The sequence below is a fragment of the Saccopteryx bilineata genome, chromosome 2 (genome assembly GCF_036850765.1).
Source record: "Saccopteryx bilineata isolate mSacBil1 chromosome 2, mSacBil1_pri_phased_curated, whole genome shotgun sequence".
Taxonomy (NCBI): Eukaryota; Metazoa; Chordata; class Mammalia; order Chiroptera; family Emballonuridae; genus Saccopteryx; species Saccopteryx bilineata.
In genome coordinates, this window is record NC_089491.1 from 305,045,891 (window position 1) to 305,071,497 (window position 25,607).

A 25,607-nucleotide genomic window follows, 5' to 3' on the forward strand; every position below is an offset into this window, starting at 1 on the left:
AGAAATGGCACGTAAGAGCTGTCTAGTACAAGTAAGAATTATTATTATCAATATTACTATATATTACATAAAAAGCATGCTATTTAATTATATGCAATACAAAGCAACATACTTAAATAAAGACTAAAATAATAATGGAAGCTGAATTTTTAGAATTGAACTCTTAAGTGCTATAGAATATGATTTGTCAGAGTGCCTGCAGATATACTTATATAATTAAATATATAGATGCAATTAAAGATTATTCTCTGTAAACGCTGTGTATTTAATGAAGCAGATCAAGCTTTAAAATGTCATATGGCCTGACCAGGCAGTGGCGCAGTGGATAGAGCGTTGGACTGGGATGCAGAGGACCCAGGTTCAAGACCCTGAGGTCGCCAGCTTGAGCATGGGCTCATCTGGTTTGAGCAAAGCTCACCAGCTTGGACCTAACGTTGCTGGCTCGAGCAAGGGGTTATTCGGTCTGCTGAAGGCCCATGGTCAAGGCACATATGAGAAAGCAATCAATGAACAACTAAGGTGTCGCAATGAAAAACTGATGATTGATGCTTCTCACTTCTCTCTGTTCTTGTCTGTCTATCCCTCTCTGACTCTCTCTCTGTCTCTGTAAAAAATAAAATAAAAAATTTTAAAAGTCATATGGCCCTGGCCAGTTGGCTCAGTGGATAGAACACTGGCCCAGTATGTGGATGTTCTGGGTTTGATCCCTGGTCAGGGCACATATGAGAAGTGACCATCTGCTTCTCTTCCTCTCCCTCTCCTCCCACTCTCTCTCTTCCCCTCTTGCAGCCAGTGGCTCAGTTGATTTGAGTGTCAGCCTTGGGCACTGAGGATAGCTCAGCTGATTTGAGCATCAGCCCTAGATGGGGGTTGCCGGGTGGATCCCGGTAGGGGCATATGTGGGAGTCTGTCTCTCTATATCCCCTCCTCTCACTTAAAAATAAATAAGTAAGGCCTGACCTGTGGTGGCGCAGTGGGTAAAGTGTCAACCTGGGAATGCTGAGGTCACTGGTTCAAAACCCTGGGCTTGCCTGGTCAAGGCACATTTGAGAATTGATGCTTCCTGCTCCTCTCCCTTCTCTCTCTCTCTCTCTCTAAAAAAAAAAAAACCTGAATAAAGTTAAAAATAAAAAATATATAAATAAATATAAATAAGCCATATGTGCCCTCCCATTATATAAGACTCTTTCTTAATCTGATACTTAAATCCTTCTGCCTCTTTAAACATTTTAAAAAATAATATCACACTTAGAATAAGTTATAAGAAATAGTACACTTTTCATATTTCTTTTACCCAAATTATTTGTTATTGTTACTTTTGACCACATTTGCGGTGTATGTATGTATGTACTGTGTTCTTCTGAACTATTTGAGAGCAAACTTGAGACATGAAGCCCTCAGTGCTTCATGCTCTGGCATGAATTCTGCCCCACTCCAAGACACCTTCCTACATGTCTACCGAATAACACTCCAGAAAGGAAATCCACACTGATTCAGTGCTAGCATCCAATACTCAGAGCCCATGTAAATATCACCAACTGTCCCAATAATGTTTTTGCTTTCTGGTCCGCCACTGACCCAGGAACACTTGTTGCCTTTCATTGTTAGGGCTCTGCAGTCTCCTTCAATCTTGAACAACAGTGCCTCAATCTTTCCCTAACATTCATAACCTTGACCATTTTAAAGAATACACACCTTCCATTTTGTAGGGTAATTTTTATGTCTGATTTTTTTTTTTTTTTGACCATTCATAGAGGCCATGCCTCTGGGCAGGAAATTCTCAGAAACGATCTTCTTTGCAGTTCATCACACCAGGGAAAAATACCATCTTGTTCCACCACTGGTAACGTTACCTTAATCACCTGGAAAAGCAAGTGTCTGTCAGGTTTCTCCATAAACCATCATTTTTCCATTTGTAATCAAACAGTATTTTGAGGGAAATATTCTGAAATGACACCAACACAGCATTCCCATCCAAACCTCATCCATTAGCCCTAGCTCCCATCCATGACTGCCTGAATCAACTTCCATTGTAATGATGGCCCACTGAGACTTTCTATTTCTATTATTGCCTCTGCATTTATTAGTTGGTAGTTTACTATAAGGAAAACCTTTTCTTTTCCCCCATTTTATCTATCTATCTATCTATCTATCTATCTATCTATCTATCTATCTATCATCTATCTATTCTTTGTTTCATTTGTTCTTTTCATTAGTATGGACTCATTGATTCTTTTTAATTGAATGGACTTTATCTGTTGACATCATTATTTATTTCAATGCTCAACTTGTCCCAGATTTGGCCAGTGGGGGCCCCTTCATTATGGATACTGTGTCCTTTTGACATATCCTCATTGCTCCTTGAGCATTTCCTGAAATTCTGGCACAAAAAGGTGATTCAGATCCATCTTATGCTTTTCTGCTCCAAGAGCCTTGGCTCCTTTCATTGCAGAATGGTATTTAAAAACCAAGATCAAGGCCTTCAGTGAGCTCATTGCTACTGGGAGTCACTGCTTCTAGGTCCTCTCAGTGGATAGAGCAGGAAAATAAATGTGAGTGCATATATATATACATGCACATATGAATCTACCATATTTCCCCACGTATAAGATGCACCTTAATTTTGGGGCCCGAAATTTGAAAGAAAAATGTATTACATAAAGTTTATGAACTCCAGTTTTATTCATCATAAAATTTACACAACTCCTCATATGCGTGGAAAAGCGGGAAATGCAAGTAGAAGAATCTACAACCACTGTATAAGATGAACCCAGTTTTTAGATCCCAAATTTTTTTTTAATTTTTTATTTATTTATTCATTTTTAGAAATGAGAGAGAGAGGGAGAGAGAGAGACAGAGGAGCTGGAAGCATCAACTCCCATATGTGCCTTGACCAGGCAAGCCCAGGGTTTAGAACCGGCGACCTCAGCATTTCCAGGTTGACGATTTATCCACTGCGCCACCACAGGTCAGGCTAGATCCCAAATTTTTCAAAAAAAAAAAGTGTATCTTATACACGGGGAAATACAATCTCTTTCTCTCTCTCTCTCTCTCTCTCTATATATATATATATATATATACACACACACACACACATATACATATATATGTATATATATTTATTTAAAAACCAAGAGTTCATATTGATCTCCAATCACAATCCAACATTTCAGTGTTCTTTATAACCTTTCTCTTTTCTATGTTTGCAAGTCACTTTTGTGACAGTGAAAAACCTGGCTTCCATTATCCTCAATATATTTACATTTTCCTTAACTTTCTAATTTCCTCAGTGTAACCCATCTTTCTATCATAATATAATCTCATCACAATCTCCTCGACCACTGGACACGGTAACACCTTCCCATTGCTGTCTCCCTTCCTTGGACAGATGACACACTAAAGCCTCCATGTTGTCCCTTCCCCTACCACTGCCATTCTTCTACCATCAGGAACTCCAATATACACAGCTCCTCTACTCTGTTCTTTGGCCTCCAGGTATTCTTTTTCTGTTTTTTTTTTTAACTTTTTAAAATTGATTTGAGAGAGAGAGAGCGAGAGAGACAGGAAGGGAGAGAGAGGGAGAAGAGAGATAAGAAGCATCAACACGTAGTTGCTTCACTTTAGTTGTTCATTTGATTGCTCCTCATAAGTGCCTTGACCGGAAGCTCAAACCAATGACCCCTTGCTCAAGCCAGCAACCTTGGGCTCAAGCCAGCACTTTGGGATTTTGAGCTGGGAACCTCAGCATCCCAGGTCAATACTCCATCCACTGAACCACCACTGCTCATGGCCTCCTGGTATTCTGACCCTTCATTCATGCCCCTGCTGCTCCACTTGTACAGGACCCATTGGCATCCCACGGAAGGACAAAGAAGGAAAGGAAAGCTTCATATCTCTTTTCTGCTTCCAGTTCTGAGGTTTGTTTCAATGTCTTTGTGCCAAAATTTTAGTAGGATTTTTACTCTTGTGTCTCAATTACTGTTGTTGCTGGTAAGATACCTTATAGGCTGACAGTTAGCAAGTGCAGGGCCTAGCCTAAGTGCTACAATCAGAAGATCCAATGTACCAAGGGAATATATGGTTAAAGACTACCATTAAAAAAAAAGAGTACCATTAAGTGTGTGGTTTGAGTTGCATCTTTTTAGGAGTCTTCGGTTAAATATCTTCTATAATGGTTTCTTAATTAATTGAATAACATCCTTATTCCCAAAAGTAGTTGTATATTCCAGTTGGGTCAATGTGAAGAGCAAATTACATATTCTATAATTATTTAATAAGCCCCCAGTTCTTACCTTTGACAGGTACCAATCGGAGCTTAATATCATATTTACAAGGAATGCAATTTAGCATTATTTCTGTAAAAATACTAACCTCTTAGTAGATATGCTTAAATATGCTAATAATCAATGTGTCTCTCTTATTGATTACATGCTGATTCTTTTGTGTAATAGAACCCACTTTTTAAAATACAAGAACATCAGGAAGAGTTAGTGAAACCAAACTATACTCTGATTACAATGACTCTAAGGTGATAATAAAGGTAAACTTATTTGTGTTCATAAAACTGAACCATGAGCAGTGGTGTTCTCTTTCTATAGGAAAAAAAATATTAATTTGTTTAGAAAACTCAGTTTTTCTTTTCTTTTCATTTAAGAATATATAATCAAACTGACTTTATCTAGTTTATAATTTGCATTATGGGTATAGACACATGTATCCATTTTAGGAAGAAGACTTTCCTGTTTACTTCCCCTGTGTGCGCCCCTGAGTTATTTTGATCTTTTGGGATTTATTAGGGCTTCGTTAGTACCAGGCACTATTCATCACAATACATGCATGAGTCCAGGCACAATTTATTATAATTATTGATCATGGAATTTTCTATCTGAAAGGCTTCTTGGAGGAGCTATATGGTTCTTCAGATGTAGAAACAGGCAAAGAGGGGATATGACTTGCCTATGACCACACAGACATAGAAAAAAAATTGGAAATGGAATTCCAGTCTCCTAATTTCCATTCTATTGCCCTTTCCATATCAAGCTGCCAAAGGAAGAGGAAAAACTCCCAGGCACCCGAGTGGTGAAATAGCTCCCTCCAGTGTCCCTCTTCGTGGTTTCCCAGGACGTCAGGACATCTTTTCACCTACGGAAGCAAAGCTTTTCTTTCTGGTGATTGCTTTGCAATGAGAGTCCATTGTGTTTTTCGATGACCCTCCTGTCTGCACATTAAAGCCATGGCACAGATATCAATCAGCACAGTTAAAGTGGGCTGACTGATATGCATATGGTACCTGGAATTTGCCCAAGTAGACAAGACAACCCAAACCTGAAAATATTTTTTGATATTTTATTGTAACATATTTTATGCATTTAGAAAGGTGTAAAGAATTATGTAATAAGAAATTATAAATTCACCCTAGAGATTAAAAATTAAGTCATTACTACAGGGGATCCTCGGGTTACAACAGTCTCGACATACAACATTTTGAGTTTACAACACTCCCATAAAAACTTTAAAAAATTGAGATGTGAATGTTTCAGCTTACGCCTTTAGCATCTTACTTATGGACTACATGGGCAAATTAGTTAGGTTGCACGCGGTAAAAAAATATGCAGTAACACCGCATAAGAGTGAGGTAATTGGTGTCCCCCAGAACAATTTCTTACACCATTTTGGACTGTTACGAGCGCAAATGTTCCATTTGTGTTGCTTTTTTGGGTAACTTTTTGTCCCTTGTCATGGCTCCTAAACGAAAGTCAGAGTCTTCAGATGGCAGCGCTTTGAAGAAGAGGAAGGCCGTCACAATGGATGTCACAGAGCTACTGGCATCACATGGAGAGGAGCTGTCTGCTGAGGACCTCATTCAGCTGGAGAAGCAGCTGATTGAAGAAGGAAGAGATAGAAACCCCAGAACCCAAGAGATTTACTACCAAGAATTTGGCAGAAGTTTATTCTATGGTAGAGGATGGATTGGCAAAATTACGGGCTGAGGACCCCAGCGACGACACATTCTGTAACGTCTACAGAGCTGTCATGAATACCCTGCAATGCTATAAGAGGATTTTGGAAGAGAAGAAGTCATCAACCTTCCAAAGTAAGCCTGGAACAATCCTTTAAGAAGGTAGAGAGGCCTGCAACAGATTCTGTACCCTCTATATCAGCTGCTTCTCGAGATCAAACACCTGTAGTACAGGTAGAATCATCTCCGGCATATTCTGCATGTTCCTTAGGCAATCCTGATTCACCTGACCCAGTATCTCCAGCAGGTTCTTCTGCAGGTTCTCCTGCCTCTCCAGCTTCCTCCTCCCAATAAGTCATTCTCTCCTACCTTGCAATGCCCTTTCCAGTGTGTGAGCCAACCATAGGAATAAAAGGATTTTTTATACTATTTTTTGTCATTTTTTTCTGTTACTACAGTACAGTGTACAGTACAGTATATTTATGTCCTTTTCCTTTTTCTGTGGCTTAGTTGTGTTTTTATGTTTTAGATTATGATTTAGATAAATGACTTAGGCTACTGTGCAGTGGTCGACAAACTCATTAGTCAACAGAGCCAAATATCCACAATACAATGATTGAAATTTCTTTTGAGAGCCAAATTTTTTAAATTATATAAGTAGGTACATTCCTTATCGTGGTAGCGCCCGCACGGGGTATTTTGTGGAAGAGCCACACTCAAGGAGCCAAAAAGAGCCACATATGGCTCACGAGCCTCAGTTTGCCGACCACTGGTAGGGTGTTTCGACTTACTCCAAAATTCAGGTTATATTGCTGTCGTAGGAGCGGAACTGTGTCATAACCCGAGGACCGCCTGTATTCAGTTGATCATACAATACATTGAGCAATGTATTGCTCCTGATCATATTCCTCTACTTTCATTTCCCCCATAGTAACCACTATCCTGGATTTTCTACTTATTATTTTTTCTTTTTTCTTTACAGTATCCACAAACTTTAATTTCTCATGATTTTGGATTTTATTTAAATGATATCATAGTGTAAGTATTCTTCTGAAACTTTCCTTTACCATTCACCATCATGCTATAAACTTCATCCAATATTTGTAGCTCTCATTCATTCATTTTCACTACTCTATAATTATGTAAATATATATTTGTATATATTTTTAACTTATTCATTTTAGTAAGAGAGGAAAGGAGAATGAAAGAGAGAGAAACATCGATTTGTTGCTCCGCTTATTCATGCTTTCATTGATTGATTTTGTATGTGCCCTGACAGGGATTGGACCCACAATTTTGGTGTATTAGGATGATGTTCTAACCAACAGAGCTACCCGGTCAGGGCTATACAAATATATTTATCCATTCCTTATTTATGGGGCATTTGAATTGTTGCTAAGTTTTCCTAATATAAGCATGATTCTACAAACATTGTGGAACATAATCCATTGTGTACATGTGCAAGAATTTTTTCTGATTGAACAAATATATCTAGAAATAGAACTGCTGACTTGAAGGATATATACCTCTTCAGCTTAAGAGATCATGCGAAATTGCTCTGCAGAGTGACTGTACCATTTTACATTCCTACTAGCAATATACTAACAGCTCCATTGTTTTGAATCTTCTTCAAAATCTAATATTGTCAGATTTCATTTTTGTCAATGTAGTGGGTGTAAGATGGTATTTCATTATGATTATAATTTGTATTGTTCCTATGCTAATGAGGTCGGGCATCTTCTAACATGTTTGTTGGTTATATTTTGTTGTCTGTGAAATGTCTGTTCGGTTTTTTTTGCCCATTTTTCTATTAGGTTATCTTTTTCTTGTTAATTTATAGAAGCTCTTTATATATTTTGGATACTAGCCATGACTGGTTAGTTCAGCAGTAGAGCATCTTCCTGGTGTGTGGAAGTCCCAGGATCAACTCCCAGTCAGGGCACACAGAAAAAACAACCATTTGCTTCTCCATCCCACACCTCCCCCTTCTCTTTCTCTCTTCCCCTCCCACAGCTATGGCTCAAATGGTTTGAGCAAGTTGGCCCTGGGCACTGAGGATGGCTCCATGGCCTTGCCTCAGGTGCTAAAATAGCTCAGTTGCTAAGCAATGGAACAGCAGCCCCAGCTGGGCAGAGCTTTCCGGCTGGATCCCAGTTGGAGCTCATGTGGGACCCTCTCTCTCTGCCTCTCTACCTCTCACTTAATAAAAAAAATTTTTTTTTAATATTTTGGATACTAGTCCTTTGTCAGCCATAATTGTAGCATAGATTTCCTAGTAGTTTCAGCTTGTCTTTTTTTTTCCAACGGCATAACTGAGAGTAAGGGTCAGAGACTTCCCATACAACCCTGCCCCCTGCCACATGCATAGCCTCCCCCATTATTAACATCTCCCACCAATGAGCTTGTCTTTTCACATTTTTCTGCTTGCATGCTAAAAAACATAGTTAAAGCCCTGGCTGGATAGCTTAGTTGGTTAGAGTGTCATCCTGATACACAAAGGCTATGTATGGATTTGATCCCCGGTCAGGGCACAGACAGGAACAAATTGATGTTTCTGTCTTTCTCTCTCTCTCTAAAATTAATAAATAATTTTTAAAAATTTCAAACTTACAGCAAGTTTCCAACAAAGAATTCCTATATGGCTTCACCCAGATTTACCAACTGTTAACATTTTACCAAACTTGTTTCATAATTTTCTCTATTATTTTTTTCTTGAACTAAATTATTACATCATGATCTTTTACTCTCCCAAAAACTTTAGTATATATTTCCTTAGCCTAAAGACATAAAGATATTCATATTATAATGATAAGAATCAGAAATTTTTTGATACGGTTAAATTTGTATACTGTAACATTAAATTTACTATTTTAAAGTGTATAATTCAACAGCATATAGAACATTCAGAATGCTACCTCTATCTAGTTTTAAAACATTTTCATCACCCTAAAATAAAATTCAGTACCCACTAAGCAGTTACTCCACAACCTTCTGCTGGCCACTACTAATCTGCTCTCTGTTTCAATGGATTTTTTTCTTCTGTATATTTCATATAAATCGAATCATTCAATATGTGATGTCTTGTGACTTTAAAAATTTTTTTTATTGATTTTAATTTATTGTGTTTACATAGATTCAAGTGTCCCACTGAATATATCTCCCCACCCACTCCCGTGTTCCCCTCGACACCCCCTTTGTGCCTCCCCCAGCATTCCTCCCTTCCCTCCAGGATTTACTGTCCTGCTCTCTATAACGCTGTGTTATGTGTATATAATTTCATTAATCTCTTTCCCTTCTCTGATCCCATCCTCTCATCCCCTTTCCCTCTGACCACTTTCCCTCTGGTCCCTTTGATCCCACCTCTGTCTCTATTCCATTCCTCAGTTCACATTGTTCATTAGATTCCTCAAATGAGTGAGGTCATATGATATTTTTCTTTCTCTGCCTGGCTTATTTCACTTAATATAATAGTTACTAGGTCCATCTATGTTGAGGCAAAAGGTAAGATTTCCTTCTTTTTTCACAGCCACATAGTATTCCATTGTGCATAAGTACCACTGCTTTTTAATCCATTCGTCCACTGCTTTTTAATCCATTCGTCCACTGACGGACACTTGGGCTATTTCCACATCGTCACCACTGTAAACAATGCTGCAATAAACATGAAGGTGCATTTCTTCTTTTGAATCAGTGATTTGGTATTCTTAGGATATATTCCTAAAAGTGGGATAGCTGGGTCAAAAGGCAGTTCCATTTTTAATTTTTTGAGGAATCTCCATACTGTTTTCCACAGTGACTGCAACAGTCTGCATTCCCACCAGCAGTGCCAGAGGGTTCCCTTTTCTCCACACCCTTGCCAGAACTTATTATGTGTTGTTTTGTTAATGAGCACCATTCTGACTGGTGTGAGGTGGTATCTCATTGTGGTTTTAATTTGCATTTCTCTAATGATTAGTGATGTTGAGAATTTTTTCATATGCCTATTGGCCATCTGTATGTCCTCTTTGGAGAAGTGTCTATTCATTTCTTTTGCCCATTTTTGATTGGATTGTTTACCTTCCTGGTGTTGAGTTTTATAAGTTCTTTATAAATTTTGGTTATTAACCCCTTATCAGACATATTGTCAAATATATCCTCCCATTGTGTGGTTTATCTTTTTATTTTGTTCATACTGTCTTTAGCTGTGCAAAAGCTTTTTAGTTTGATAAGTACCATTTGTTTATCCTGTCTTTTATTTCACTTAGTTGCCCGTGGAGATAAATCAGCAAATACATTGCTGCGAAAGATGTCAGAGAGCTTGCTGCCTATGTTTTCTTCTAAGATGCTTATGGTTTCACGACTTACATTTAAGTCTTTCATCCATTTTGAGTTTATGTTTGTGAATGGTGTAAGTTGGTGGTCTAGTTTTACTTTTTTGCAGGTAGCTGTCCAATTTTCCCAACACCATTTGTTAAAGAGACTGTTTTTACTCCATTGTATGCTCTTATCTCCTTCGTCAAATATCAATTGTTCATAAAGGTGTGGGTTTATTTCTGGGTTCTCTGTTCTGTTCCATTGATCTGTATGCCTGTTCTTATGCCAGTACCAAGCTGTTTTGAGTACAATGGCCTTGTAGCATAACTTGATATCAGGAAGTGTGACATCTCCCACTTTATTCTTCTTTTTCAAGATTGCTGAGGCTATTCGAGTTCTTTTTTGGTTCCGTATAAATTTTTGGAATATTTGTTCTATATCTTTTAAGTATGTCATTGATATTTTAATTGGTTTGCATTGATTTATAAATTGCTTTGGGTAATATAGACATTTTAATAACGTTTATTCTTCCTATCCATGAACATGATATATGCTTCCACTAGTTTGTATCTTCCTTGATTTCTTTTATCAATGTTTTATAATTTTCTGAGTACAAGTCTTTAATCCCCTTGATTAAATTTACTTTGAGGTACTTAATTTTTTTTGTTGCAATAATAGTAAAGGGGATTGTTTCCTTAATTTCTCTTTCTGAGAGAAATTGTTGGTATATAAAAATGCCTCTGATTTATGAATATTAATTTTATATCCTGCCACCTTGCTGAATTCATTTATCAGATCCAATAGTTTTTTGACTGAGACTTTAGGGTTTTCCATATACAGTGTCATATTATCTGCAAATAATGATAGTTTTACTTCTTCTTTTCCAAATTAGATGCCTTTTATTTCTTCTTCTTGTCTGATTGCTGTGGCTAGGACTTCCAGTACTATGTTGAATAAGAGTGGTAAAAGGGGGCACCCCTGCCTTGTTCCTGATCTTAAGGGGATTGCTTTTAATTTTTTCCCATTGAGTATGATGTTGGCTGTGGGTTTGTCAAAGATGGCCTTTATCATGTTGAGGTATGCTCCCTGTATTCCCACTTTGCTAAGAGTTTTGATCATAAATGGGTGTTGGATTTCATCAAATGTTTTTTCTGCATCTATTGAAATTATCATGTGGTTTTTCTCCTTCCTTTTGTTTATGTAATGATACACATTGATTGATTTGCAAATATTGTACCATCCTTGCCTCCCCAGAATAAATCTCACTTGATCATGATGTATGATTTTTTTCATGTATTGCTGGATCTGGTTTTGTTGAGAATTTTAGCATATAAATTCATCAGGAATATTGGCCTATAGTTTTTTTCTTTGTAGCGTTTTTGCCTTGTTTTGGAATGAGGATTATGGTCACTTCATAAAAGGAGCTTTGAAGTCTTCCCTCCTCTTGAATTTTTTGAAATAGCTTGAGAAGGATAGGATTTAATTCTTCTTTGAATATTTGGAAGAATTTGCCTGTGAAGCCATCTAGCTCAGGACTTTTGTTTGTTGGGAGTTTTTTGATAACTGTTTCAATCTCATTTGTTGCAATTGGTTCATTTAGGTTTTCTGATTCTTCTAGATTGATTTTTGAAAGATTATATGTTTCAAGGAATTTGTCCATTTCACCTAGATTGTCTAGTTTTTTGGCATACAGTTCTTCATAGTATTTTCTGACAATCCTTTGTATTTCTGCTTCTTCACTCTCATTTCTAATTTTATTTATTTGAGTCCTCTCTTTTTTTCTTGGTGAGTCTGGTTAAAGGTTCATCACTCTTGTTTACCTTTTCAAAGAATTAGCTCTTGGTTTCATTGATCTCCTGTATTGTTTTTATAGCCTCTGTGTCATTTATTTCCTCTCTGATCTTTATTATTTCCTTCCTTCTACTTCCTCTGGGCTTTACTTGCTGTTCTTTTTCTAGTTCTTTTAGATACAGGATTATGTTGTTTATTTGAACTTTTTCTAGCTTCTTAAGATATGCCTGTAATGCTATGAACTTTCCTCTTGGGACTGCTTTTGCTGTATCTGATAAATTTTGAGTTATTGTATGTTCATTTTCATTTGTTCCAAGAAAATTTTGATTTTTTCCTTGAGCTCATTGTTAACCCATTTGTTATTTAATAACATACTATTTAGTCTCCAAGTGTTTGAATGTTTTTCAGTTTTTCTATTGTAGTTGATTTCTAGTTTCATGCCATTGTGATCAGAGAAGATGCTTGATATGATTTCAATGTTCTTAAATTTATTGAAACTTGTTTTGTGTCCTAACATGTGGTCTATCATAAAGAACATACCATGAGCACTTGAAAAGAATGTATATTCTGCTGCTTTAGGGTGAAAGGTTCTGAAGATATCTATTAAATCTAGTTGATCTAGTGTGTCCTTTAAGGCTTCTGTTTCTTTATTAATTTTCTATATCAAAGAGCTAGCCATTGATATTAGTGGGGTATTAAAATCCCCTACTATTACAGTATTGCTGTTGATCTCGCCCTTTATGTCTGCTTTATATATTTAGGTGTTCCTATATTAGGCGCATAGATATTTATAATGGTTATATCTTCCTGTTGGATTGCTCCCTTTTTCATTATGTAGTGACCTTCTTTATCCCTTACTATAGCCTTTGTTTTAAAGTCTATTTTGTCAGATATAAGTATTGCTACCCCAGCTTTTTTCTTCATTTCCATTTGCATAAAATATTTTTTTTCATCCCTTCCCTTTCAGTTTATGTATATCTTTTGTTTTGAGGTGGGTCTTTTGTAGACTGCACATGTACAGGCCCTGTTTTCTTATCCATGAAGCTACCCTATGTCTTTTGATTGGAGCATTTAATCCATTTACATTTAAGGTTATTATTAATATGTAGTTGTTTATTCATTTTATTCTTTAAATCTACATTTCTCTTTTTCTCGATTTTTTTCCCTTTGTTCTGTTTACAACAGGCCCCTTAACATTTCTTGCAGCATTAGTTTGGTTGTAATGAATTCCTTGAGTTTTTTTTGTCTGGGAAGCTTTTTATTTCTCCTTCAATTTTAAATGATAACCTTGCTGGATAAAGAAGTCTTGGTTGTAGACTCTTGTTTTGCATTACTTTGAATATTTCTTGCCATTCCCTCCGGCCTCAAGTGTTTCTGTTGAAAAGTCAGATGTCATCCTTATGGGGGCTCCCGTAAGGTGATTGACTGCTTTTCTCTTGAAGCTTTTAATATTCTTTCTTTATCTCTTTACTTTGGTATTTTGATTATGATGTGTCTTGGTGTGGTCTCTTTAGGTTCCTCTTAATGGGACTCTCTGTGCTTCTTGAACTTGTGTGACTTTTTCTTCCATCAATTTAGGGAAATTTTCAGCTATGATTTCTTCAATCAAGTTCTCTATTTCTTGTTTCTTCTCTTCTTCTTCAGGAACCCATATGATGCTAATGTTGTTTCTCTTCATGTTTTCACATAGCTCTCTTAGAGTTTCCTCAGACTTTTTGAGCCTCTATTTTTTTTGCTGTTCTGCTTCTGTGCTTTCATTTATCTTGTCCTCTAAATAGCTAATTTGATCCTCTGCTTCATCCAGCCTGCTGTTAATTCCTTCTAGTGTAGTCTTCATTTCTGATATTGTATTTGTTATTTCTGACTGATTCTTTTTTATAATATCAATGTCCTTTCTGATGCTTGCTATCTCTTTATTTATAAGTGCTCATTATATCTGTCCATTGTTGCTCTAAGATCCTTGAACATCCTAACAATCATTATTTTAAACTCTGCATTTGGTATCTTGGTTATTTTCATTTCATTCAGTTCTTTTTCTGGGGGTTTCTCTTGTTGATTCATTTGGATTGCATTTCTCTGTCTTCCTATTTTGTCTGTGTATAGACTGCTTTTTTAAGTGTGCTGTTTGTGTAGCTAGCTGAGTATAGGGTTGGTGTTGTCTGCTTCTAGCTTCCAGTTGTATTTTTTCTAGATCTTCTTGGGTTGGCATCAGCTGTTGTTTGTAATCCACTGTGGGCTACTTGTCTGCTGCTACTGCACTTTTTGCTATTTGTGTCAGCATTTTCTATGCCTTAGCTGGGTCAGGTGAGAGGATTCCTTCCTTAAGATACCACTCTAACAAGGGTTTTAGGTTCTGAGCTGATGCTCTCCATATCTGGCCACTGGATGTGCCAGTCCTGGGCTTCCCTGGCCAGAACCTGCTGCAGACCAGTGGGGGTCACTGCCTATGACTGACCCTTAGCAACCTTCTTGGAGCTACAGGTGATCCAGAATTTGTGGCTGCCTCTGCTGGGCCCAGATGCTGTTGTAAATATCACTGCACTCCTAGGCTGACTTTTATCTACTCTTGGCCAGTAGGTGTGGCCTTTGTGTTCCCAAGGTGTGGTCAGCTCACTGGCCCACTGCCTGCCGCCACCTCCTCTGATGTTCATGTGCAGGCACTGCAGGGCACACAGGCGCTGACTGAGTGCCACCTCTGCTGCCATGAGTACGAGACAGCCACCATTGCAGCTGGGCCCACGTGCCCCTTGGGGGTACTCAGCAGCATGGGGTAGGGTGGTGTAGCTTCTAAGCAACTCTTTGCTCTGACTGGAGTAGAAAAACCTCCTGTGGGTGGGGTAATTGTTTCCCTTTGCTGGTGTTGCTTCTCCCAGGAAAAATGGCCACTTTAGATTTGGGGAGTGAATCAGCAGCAAAGGAGTTAGAGTGACGGTCTCCCACAGTGTCTCTCCCTGTGCCTCCAAAATTACACTCTCCTCTCGCGACTCCAGTCCTCTCAGCACTCCCCACTCACGGAGCCCCAGGTAAGTGGCTGTGAATGAGGTTTTCTGTGTGGTCCCTTTAAGATGGAGCCTGGGTCTGAGAGTTCTGTCTCCCTCTCGCAAACAGTAACCCAGTTCTTCTTTCAACTAAATATGGTTTGTACACTTCTTCTAGTCTCTGGGGCTCTAGGCTGGGGCTCTGGTCCTGGGACTGAGGACCCACAGCTCTCTGGGCAACCCTCCCTGCCATGAGAGTCCCTTCAGGCCTCCACTTGCACCTGGGAGCATGGAAGCTCTTTCCATATCCCTTCCTACCAGTCTCAGTGTGGTTTCTTTGGTGATCTTTGGTTATAGATTCCTCTTAGTTTAATCCAAAGTTGGTTTTTCCAAGATGATTGTTCCCAAGTTAAGTTGTAATCCACTTTGGTTCTGGGAGGTGGGAATTGGAGTGTCCACTTACTCTGTTGCCATCCTCTGGAGTCATGACTTTTTTCATTTAGCATAAGGTTTTCAAGGTTCATCCACATTGTAACATTTGTCTATATCAACACATCATCTCTTTTTCTGACTATATACTATCCCATTGTATGGATATACCATATTTATTTATTCATCAATCCATTATGGACATTTGGATTGTTTCTACCTCTTGGTTACTGCAAATAATGCTATTATGAACATTCATTCTTATATAACTATTTGAGTACCTCTTTTCAATTCTTTTGGATATATACCTAGGAGTAGAATTTTGGGCTGTGAGTTAATTCTATGTTTAACTATTTTAGTAATGGCAAACTGTTTTTCACAGTGACTGTTTCATTTTATACTTCTACCACTAATGTATGAAGATTCTAATTTCTTCATATCCTTGTCAACACTTACTATTCTACCCCAACTTCTTAAAATAGCCATCATCATGTGTATAAAGTAGTATCTGATTGTGGTTTTGATTTGTTTTCCTTAAGGACTAATGAGAAAGAAATTATTTTTACTTACTCACTGAACATGTGTACATATTCTTTGGAGAAATGTTTATTCAACTCATTTGCCCTTTTCTTATGACAGAGACAGAGAGAGACAGAGAGAGGGACAGATAGGGACAGAGAGACTGGAAGGGAGAGAGATGAGAAGCATCAATTCTTCATTGTGGCACCTTAGTTTCTCATTTGATTGCTTTCTCATATGTGCCTTGACCGAGGGAGGGAGGTGGCTACAGCAGACCGAGTGACTCCTTGCTCAAGCCAGCGACCTTGGGCTCAAGTTGGTGAGCCTTGCTCAAACCAAATGAGCCTGCGCTCAGGCTGGTGACCTCGGGGTTTCAAACCTGGGTGTTCAGCATCCCAGTCTGACGCTCTTTCCACTGCACCACCACTTGGTCAGGCTATTTTTCCATTTTTTAATTGGGTTGTTTGTCTTCCTGTTGCTAAAAGTTGTGAGAGTTCTTTACTTGTTCTGACTTCTAGACTGTTGTCAAAGATATGATTTGCAAATATTTTTCCCATTCTGTAAGTTGCCTTTTTTCTTTCTTCATAATGTACTTTGATGCACAAAAGTTTACAGAAGTTTGCTTATGCTATTTCTTGGCATGGATTTCTTCAGGTTTATCCTGTTTGGAATTCATTCAGCTTTTGGAATCTGTAAATTTACGTTTGTTGCCAAATTTGGGACATTTTCAGCTATTATCTCTCCAAATACCTTTTTCATCCCCACATCATTCTCCTCTCCTTCAGGGACTCTGATAACACAAATATTAGATCTTCTGTTATAATCCATATAGCCCTGAGACTCCAGGTATTTGTTTTGTTTGGGAAGAGGGTATTTATTTTTTTGGTCTTTTTTCTCTCTGCTGTATGGATCTGCCTTTAATCTTTCATTGTTTGAGTTTCTCTATGTAAAGGAGATATATAATGAAAAGCAATTATTATAGGAAAACTGGATCTTTTTAGTGATACCAACAGTGATAGACTTTGGTATGGATATACCCAAAAACCTTTATTTTGATGATTTTCCTTATGCTTTGAAAGAAAAAAAAACCCACAGTTGTTGCACAACTGAAACAGTTTCAGACAGAAACAGAGCCAATTGTGAAGATGTTTGAAGACCCAGAAATTACAAAGCAAATACAGTCAGCCAGAGATGGTCAATGCTGTTTGACTACCTTCCAGACAAGCATGGTTTTAGGCAAGAATATTTAGATATACTCTATGGGTATGCAAAATTTCGATATGAATGTGGGAATTACTTTGGAATGGCAGAATATTTGTTTATAATATAGGTTCCAGTGATGGATAAAAATGCTTTGAGTTCACTCTGGAGAAAACTGGCCTCTGAAATCTTAATGCAGAGTTGGGATGCAGCCATGGAAGACTTTACACAGTTAAAAGAGACCATAGTAATAATTCTGTGAGTTCCCTCCAGTTTCTTCCACAGTGAACATAATTCGTTCACTGGTCTCTTTATTTTCTTCAACTACCCCAAAGAGTGTGATAACCCTATTGATCTCTTCCTTTGACATGCCCACATATTCTTTGCTATTTGTCTATAACAGTCATAACAAACAAAGATGTTCACAAACACCAGCAGGTGCTAAAAGATCTAGTCAAAGTTATCCAGCAGGGGTCTTACACATATAAAGACACAATCACAAAGTTTGTTGTATGTTAACTTTGACTTTGATGGGACTCAGAAAAAGCTGAGGGAATGTGAATCTGTGCTGTGAATGACTTATTCTTGGTGGCTGTCTTGAGGATCTCATTGAAAATTCCATTTTCTCCTGACCGGTGGTGGTGCAGTGAAAAGACCATTGACCTAGGACACTGAAGTCCCAGGTTCAAAATCCTGAGGTCACCGAATTGAGAGCAGGCTTATGCGGCTTGAGTGCAGACTCACCAGCTTGAGCACAGGGTTGCTGGCTTGAGTGTGGGATCATCGACATAATCCCAAGGTCCCTGGCTTGAGCCCACAGTCACTGGTTTGAGCAAGGGGTCACTGGCTCTAGCTGAAGCACCGGTCAGGTCACATATGAGAAGCAATCAATAAACAACAACTGAAGTGCTGCAACTACGGGTTGATGGTTTTTGGAGGTTCTAGCAGGGAAGCGCAGCTACTCGTATACCCTTGACCGAAGAACGGTCCTCTCCTCTAGCGGGGAAGGTCGTCCTCTTCGACCAAGCATGCAGCTTCGGGAGGGACGCACATGGCGTGGTGAGGGAGGAAGGGGACACCCGCCTAGCCAGCCAGATCAGCCGAATCAACCCTGGCGATCAATGGGGTGACAGATGTCGCAGCCAGATCGCCCTCACATCCGGGTTGATACTTTTTATCTCTCTCTCCCTCTCTCTCTCTCTCTCTCTCTCTCTCTTTCTGTCTCTCTGTCTCGTGCACACAAAGAAAAAATAAAATGCCCATCTCTCTATATCTGAGACTTTTTGTCACCTCCACCAATGTATCAGCATTAACGTGTTGGCAGATTAACTTAACATGACTTCAGAAGAAGCTGAAAGGTGAATTGTAAATTTGATTAGAAGCGCAAGACTGGATGCCAGGGTTAATTCTAAATTAGGCCATGTGGTTGTGGGTTGCAGTACAGTCTCACCCTATCGACAAGTAATTAAAAAGACCAAAAGCCTTTCATTCAGAAGTCAGATGTAGGCTTTGAATACTGAGAAGCAACTTAACCAGATCAGTAGTAGGTCAGAGGTTCCTAACTGGGCAACTCAAGACTGTGGCTTATACTGAAGAATTGTAAAGAAAAGATAAAAAAACTATAAAGATGAAATAATGAAACCATTATATGTATATAAAGGGTGTCATACATTTTAGAAACAACATATTGAGTATGATTTTTAGATGATCTGAATAAAGTTGGCTGTTTAGTTAAAAAAAAACAGGTTTGATTCTTTCCTCTGTCTTCTCCATTCTTCAGTCAAACCATCTTTTTTTTTTAAATTTATTGTGTTTACATAGATTCAATTGTCCCATCAAATATATCTCCCTGTCCCCCCACCTCCGTGTTCCCCTGGATACCCCCTCCCCCCAACACCCTCCCCCCTTGCCTCCAGGATTTGCTGTCCTGCTCTCTTTGCCTCTGTGTTATGTATACATAATTTCACTAATCCCTTTCCCCTCTCTGATCCCATCCTCTCTTACCCTTTCCCTCTGGTCCCTTTGACCTCGCCTCTGCCTCTATTCCGTTCCTTAGTGCACATTTTTCATTAGATTCCTCATATGAGTGGGGTCATATGATATTTTTCTTTCTCTGCCTGGCTTATTTCACTTAGCATAATAATCTCCAGGTCCATCTATGTTGTCACAAAAGGTAAGATTTCCTTTTTTTTCACGGTCGCGTAGTATTCCATTGTGTATATGTACCGCAGTTTTTTAATCCACTCATCCACCTATGGGCATTTGGGCTGTTTCCAGATCTTGGCTATTGTAAACAATGCTGCAGTAAACATGGGGCTGCATGTTGTCAAGCCATCTTAAAAGTTTTTCTTCAGCTGATTTTTTTTAAATTCTAAAATTTTTACAGTACTTGGTTTTTCTTTATATAGTTTATTTATCTGCATAGGGTTAATATTCTTTTTCAATTGTTTCACACATGTTTACGTGGTTCTTTGAAATGTCCTATGATGGCTTTTCTAAAATCCTGGTCAGATAATTCCAACGTTGTGTCATCTCAGTGTTGGCATCTGTTACCGTCTTTTCTCACTCAAGTTATGAGAGACTTTAGATCATATTGAAATATTCTGTTTTAGCATCCTCCTCAGACTTTATACTGGTGGGAAAAGTCCGAGTCCTCCACTGGGACTCCATTGACACCCTGTTGTGTGTTTGTGGGTTCATTATTGCTGGGCTGCTCGGGGTGGGGAGGGCTCCACTGATACCAGCCCTGTAGGGAGGTGATGCAAGTCCAGGTTGCCACGCTCCTTGGCTGGTGGTGGTGGAGGTGGGCTGCTTGGCTGGAGTACGGCAGTTACTGTCAAAATTTTTTTTTGTCTTGTGAGGCTGCCTTTTTCTCCTTTCCTAGATCTTTGGCTTTCCAGAGGCTTTTTCGTTTGTACTATTTGGTGTTTCCAGTTTTCCCACTTCTCCAACATCCAGTCCAGGGTATGTGAGGTAAAAAGAAAAGCCAGGGCATCCACTCCATGTCATTCTTCAGGTCCTGAGGTCCCTAGCCCATCTGTTTTCCTCTGCCTTTCAGAGAGTCTTCTTATGTCTGCTTTACATAGAGTTACATAGAGTGTCCAGGGTTTTTGACCATCTTCAAAAGAAGAAATTTGGAGAAGTATATATCACATCTTGTTCCCAATACCATTTTAAATAGTCTGTCCTTTCTCTTCTGATCAGCAATGTTAGCTCTTGTCACTCATCAAAATTCCATCAGAGTTTTAAAATGTCCCCCGGATCTGTTTTAATCAGTATAGTAAGGTGACAGACACAGAGAGCACTGCCTTTTAAAGAAGTTTACTACCTACAGTTCCCAAGAAGATTGGGCACATTATGCCGTGCAGGGCCACCCAAGAAGCAGCAGGCCAGTCAGGAGGCAGGAGTGAGGGAAGGCATGGCCGCAAGGCTTTGCTGGTTTTGCAAGAAGGAATGAGTGGGATAAAGTAAGCATTTTAAGGTTGGCTAGTTTAATTTTAGCAGATTCTGGGCTATAGGGGTGGATTCTAGTTGTCCACTATCTGGTCCTGAGCTGTTGTAGGGCAGGGAAGATACTGACTTGGTAAGTGAAAGGTAGATAAAGGAGAAAGGTGGAAGGATGGGTTGGCTTGCATGTGGAAGTCATGATCACAGGCAAGTCACCCTACCTCTAGGGTGAGCTGGGCCCCGAGATGTCGAAGCATTATAAAATATAGAAAGTAAAAACTGTGATTAATCCAATGGAGTCTCTGTTCTGATCAGCCTGTCCAGCTGTGCTCATGGAAGAATGTCTTCATTACTGCTCTCACCTTGTTGTTTTTAAAATGTCGTCTTGATTCTTTACTTGTCCCTTTGTTCTTTCAAATAAATTTCAGAATAAACTTATCAAGTTCCAAGAAAAATCCAGATTGTAATTTAGATTGAAGTTTTGTTGACTTTATAAATTAAGTTGGAAAAGCTGAATCTTTACTCTGTTGAGGTTTCTTGCTCATGGACAAGTTACATCTTTACATTTATTAAAGTTTTCTTTAATGTCCTTCAGTAAGATTTTAGTATATATTTTCTCAATAAAGGCCATGCTCACCTTTTGTTAGCTTTATTATTAGGTAGGCTTTTACTTTTTGTTACTAAATTTTGTTGGAAATAGTATCTTTTTAAAATTATGTTTTAAATGGTTTGTTGCTGGTATATAGAAATGTGGTTCACTTTTTTTAAAGATTTTATTTATCCATTTTTATTGGAGGGGGGGGAGAGATAGAGAGAACAGAGGGAGGAGCAGGAAGCATCAACTCCCATATGTGCCTTGACCGGGCAAGCCCAGGGTTTTGAACCAGCAACCTCAGCATTCTAGGTCGACACTTTATCCACTGCGCCACCACAGGTCAGGCGAAATGTGGTTCACTTTTGCCAATAACTTTTGTCTTATAACAAGAAACTCTTTGCAATTATAATTCTTCTGCAGATTCCATTTAGTCTTTTTTTTTTTTTTTTTTTTTTTTTTTGAGAGAGAGAGAGAGAGAGAAAGAAAGACAGAAAGGGAGAGAGATGAGATGAAAAGCATGAACTTATAATTGTAGTGCTTAGTTGTTCATTGATTACTTCTCATATGTGCCTTGGCTGGGGGGCTCCAGCTGAGCCAGTGACCCCTTGCTCACGTCAGCGACCTTGGGCTTCAAGCCAGCGACCTTTGGGCTCGAGTTAGTGACTATGGGATCATGTAAAATTGTAAATGATCCCACACTCAAGATGGCGACCCCGTGCTTAAGCCAGAAACCTCAAGGTTTCAAACCTGGAACCTCAGCATCCCAGGTTGACTCTCTATCCACTGCACCACCACCACCACTCAGGCTTTTTAAGTCTAATTTGTATACCTTTGATTTTTTTTTTTGTTTAGTTGTGCTTGCTAAGATCTTTTTACTACAATTTTAAATGAATGGTAATAGTAGAAATACTTTCCTTTGTTCTGATTTTAATGAAAATGCTTTTAACATTTTACCTTTGAGTATGATTTTTGGTGTAGATATTGGAAGACAACTTGTATCAAGTTAAGGAAGTTTCCATTTCTATCCCTGGTTTGTTAGAAGATTTTTAAATAGGAAGTGGAGGTGATCATAAAGTTTTTAACCTTTTTTAAATGTGGTGCAGATTATTTTAGAAGGCTTTTAATTAATTCAAAATTATTACTCAGGTTAAAAGAACACAATGTTTTAAGTTAGAGCTTTATCAAATCAAGGTTGAGGTAGAAACAATAGAGTCTGAAATTATTGTAAGATCTTTTATTAACTTAATCAGTTTTAGTCAATAAAAGGATTTGGGATTAACTCAATATTAAAGAGCTCTAAATCAAGTTTTTTCTGCCTGTAAGCAGATCATAACTGCCAGTGCACCAAGTCATTTGTACAAATATCTGTCTGGTTCTATGTATAGGCCTTTTTTTAAAAAAAACAAACTGCATTAGTGAAGTAGAATGATTGAAAAATGTAACACCTTTCAGTTCAGAGAGAATTTCATCCCCACCCCAGGAGTGTCACTGCTTCCTGACTCCCCAAACCCCAACAGTAAGAAGTCCTGGAAGAATAAGAAAAAAGGGGGTGGGGACCGCAGCACTCGGCACCCCTTCTTTGATCGCCCATGTTGTAGGTGCCAGCCTTTCAGGCTGTTTGAGTCTACACTGGAAAATTCATACATATTTTGGGCAAATACAAACAAACTTGTATTTCTTTATAACCAAATATTAGTCAAAGTAGATAATTTTTCAAAAAACAAACACATTACACATTTGTTGATGAGTAAAGATTTGATGAGAATACAAAATGATTATTGTTCGTTCTGGCTCAGAATCTTAGCCCACTGTTTTTCAGTTAACTATAATATAATACAGTATCACGCAATATCTCATATACAGTCCACTCAGATTCAATATGATATACATAAGTAGGCAATAAGAATTAGCACAAAATATTCTACCTGGGAAAATTCTCTTAAAAAGCCAATTCATTCGAAATATTCAAAAACAGATCAGATGGCTATAAGTGTTATGCACTTGTAACATGATTAGATTATTAATTAATAAACAGTTTCTAGAAATATTTGACATATTTTCAATGATGAGTTCTCCCAGTAGACATATTATAAAACATAAAAACATACGTATTTGAGACAGAATATTTGAGTTTATATTATACTTATGCCTTTTGTTAATTGTGTGACCCGGGGAAAAATACTTTAACTTCATAAGTCTCTATTTTATCATCTATAAAATGGCGACTATAATGATTAACTCCTAAAGTTGTTGCAAATATTAAATGAATTGAGGCATGTTGAATACTCAAGGTAATAGACACCCACAAGGTGGTATTTTTAATTCCTTTCTAGTAAAGCAGTACAACATGGTCGTTACAATCAAGAATTCTGAAGCTTCACTGCCTGGGTTGACTCCTGGCTTCACCATCTCAAAAGCTGTGTGATTATGGGCAAACCACTTAAACTCTCAGTTGCCTCAGTTTTCTAATCTATAAAATGGGCATAATAAAAGCATCCTTCTTACAGGGTAGTTTTGAGGATGAAATGACTTTATTCATGTAAAATGCTTAAAACAGTGCCTGACACACATGTGACATACATGTTAGCTAGTATTGCAATGAGACACTCCTGACTTATTATATTAGCATATCTCAGAATTATAACTACAGCTGGAATCAATAATATGAGGATGAGTGTACTTTTCTGACTTGGACGCCAGGGGTGCAGTGGAGTGAGTGGAGAAGCAGAGGCCACACATTCCCCACTCTCAGCTGTGCCTGTTTTGCCCGAACAGCCTTTGCAGAGTCTAGCTGGGCATAGGGGGAAAGGAGGAAAGATACTACATTTCCCTTGGCTCCACTTACCATCACTAAGCCAGGTTTTAATGAACATTAATATTTTTAAGTTTCATTGCCAGTGGTCTTTATAGTGAAAATCATATTATAACAGCATTAAAGGAATGCTCTAAAAATGAAAAATATATCAGCTACAAATATGCCCCCTGATGCAAAACTGATTCCATATTTTTACTTCCCTCTAGTTTTTGTTTATGTGCCTATACAATATGTATTCACAGTTGCCGTCACTGTGTATATACAATTCTATTTTCTGTTTACTGCATTTATCTTTAATTGATATCTTTTTTCTCTGTCATATAGTCTTTGCAATTATTACATTTATTGATGGCTGCACAGTCAAGTTGATAGACCAGAATTACTCGTTCTTTTGACAATTAAAATGTTCACCTTTTACGCACTGAAAAACTCTACATTTGAATGATAATTTTACTACAGACCGTCAGGGAGCTCCAAGGAGTCTCCCCCATTGGCCAAGATGGCACAGGGGGAGGTTCTTACACCCAGCTCACCAAAAGCTAGAAAGATAATTGGATAGGAAAAAAGCCCTCCCCTCTCAGGAGGAGATGGTCTGTGAGCCAAGAGTCCATCATTCTACCAGGTCATGGCACCTGAATATACCTTTTTCCTTTTGCACTAACACTTGACTCAGGATTTTGACTTTTGTTGTGGCTGTCCAAACCTGTTTTTGAATTTTCGGTTACAAATTTTCAGTAAAGAAAATAAACTATAAAAGAAAAGAAAATCAAAGACCTAAACCTCCTTATGGCAGGAGGGGTAAAAAGTGTGTATTGGATTGTCTAAGAGCTGTGAAACGCTATCATTTGGTTTTACAACAGACTTCTACCCTAAATGCTTTATTTAGCATATCTATTTTTTAATTTAAGAGATTAAAAAGAAGTTGCATGTGACGGGTATGGGGAGATTCATTATACCATAGTCTACTTTTGTATATGTTTGAAACTTTCTATAATTAAAAAAATTAAAAGAAAGAATGTGCTTATAAAATTTTTTTTCAACACCTTTGGGAATAGTTTGAAGTGTCTCTTGGTGAACAAACACATCACTGCTAGCCCACTGGCACCTTGCTGAGAATTTTTGAAGTCCCTCTTCCTCGGTGCCTTTGCTTCCCTCTTCCTGGAATTGTGGTAGTGGTTTGTACATATTGGAACAGTGCTCCGTTGGATGTGGTGTTCTTATGCAGTGGTGGGATTCAAATAATTTAACAACTGGTTCTCTGCCCTAATGACTGTTTTAAGTCTAAAAACAGATACACCAAAAGGTACTTTATTATTTCATGCATTTAATACATAAATAAGAGCAATAAAAGAGGTACACAAAACTAGATTATGTTAGAAGAAAGAGTTTTAAAATATTAATGAAAATATATTAAATAATACCTAACAAAAAACGATAAAACCGTTCTTTAAGACATTTCCATATTGCTTCTTGATTGGCATCCTCACCTATGGATGGAATGCACATTACTACGGGCACTTCGCTGTTGCACAGATGAACATTAAAAAAGAATAAGGAATGTCAATTTGTGATTTCCACACT

The 25,607-nt window shown here is 38.1% G+C and overlaps 1 pseudogene; it reads left to right on the forward strand.

The window, feature by feature from the left end:
- Positions 1-18,762, forward strand: part of LOC136322546 (eukaryotic translation initiation factor 3 subunit E-like) — a 40,938-nt pseudogene extending 22,176 nt beyond the window's left edge.
- The last annotated feature ends 6,845 nt before the right edge of the window (positions 18,763-25,607 follow it).